We start from the raw sequence: 782 nt of genomic DNA on the forward strand, positions 1-782 counted from the left end.
AGCTAAGATACCATAGAGACTAATGAATAAGAGGAAATTAAACCTGGAGATACAACTAAATTAACTAAACTCAACTACAAAAAGCAACTGCAGCTAAACAACACAATTGATTATAAAAGAAACAAGCATACAAAGGAATAAATAATAACATATTTAATAAAAAGTCTGAGTTCTGAAATCCTAGGCCATTGACCCAGGAACATGACTAGACATGTTTGTAGCCCAGTAATCTCCAGTACTGATCTTTGTTTGGATTTACAGATGGTAACTTTCAGTGGGAGGTTCAGTTTGGAGTATACTATGGCATAAAGATCTGGAAAAAATGCTGGTGAGAAAACAGTATAGGCATGATAAACATGCACAGAGCCTCGTTTATTTTATTTTTTTTAACCTTTTTATTTGCTCAAATAGCGTGGTCAGTGAAGAAAATAATAACTTCCTACTTCTTTGTAACAAATTAAAACAACAAAAACTATTTTTACCTTCAAATCAAGTTTTAAATGCCTTTCTCATAGCTTGACTTCTGTAAACAGCAGTAGAATACAATAAAAGCTGTTAGTCCCAAACCTGCCATTGCTGTTTAAACTCAAGTTGTGCTTATTTTTGTTTAATGTGATGCCACGTAAAACAGAATTATGAAACTCTTATGTAATGTTAACATGTAAATATGATTCATTGGTATAGTGTCCATGCATGCACGATTCTGTATTCTCTTCAAGGGCGGGCACAGGGACCATGCGGAATCCTTAGACTCTAAGGGGCCGGGCTCCCTGTTTTCCCAT

Source organism: Astatotilapia calliptera, chromosome 6 (genome assembly GCF_964374335.1).
Source record: "Astatotilapia calliptera chromosome 6, fAstCal68.1, whole genome shotgun sequence".
NCBI classification, from domain to species: Eukaryota; Metazoa; Chordata; class Actinopteri; order Cichliformes; family Cichlidae; genus Astatotilapia; species Astatotilapia calliptera.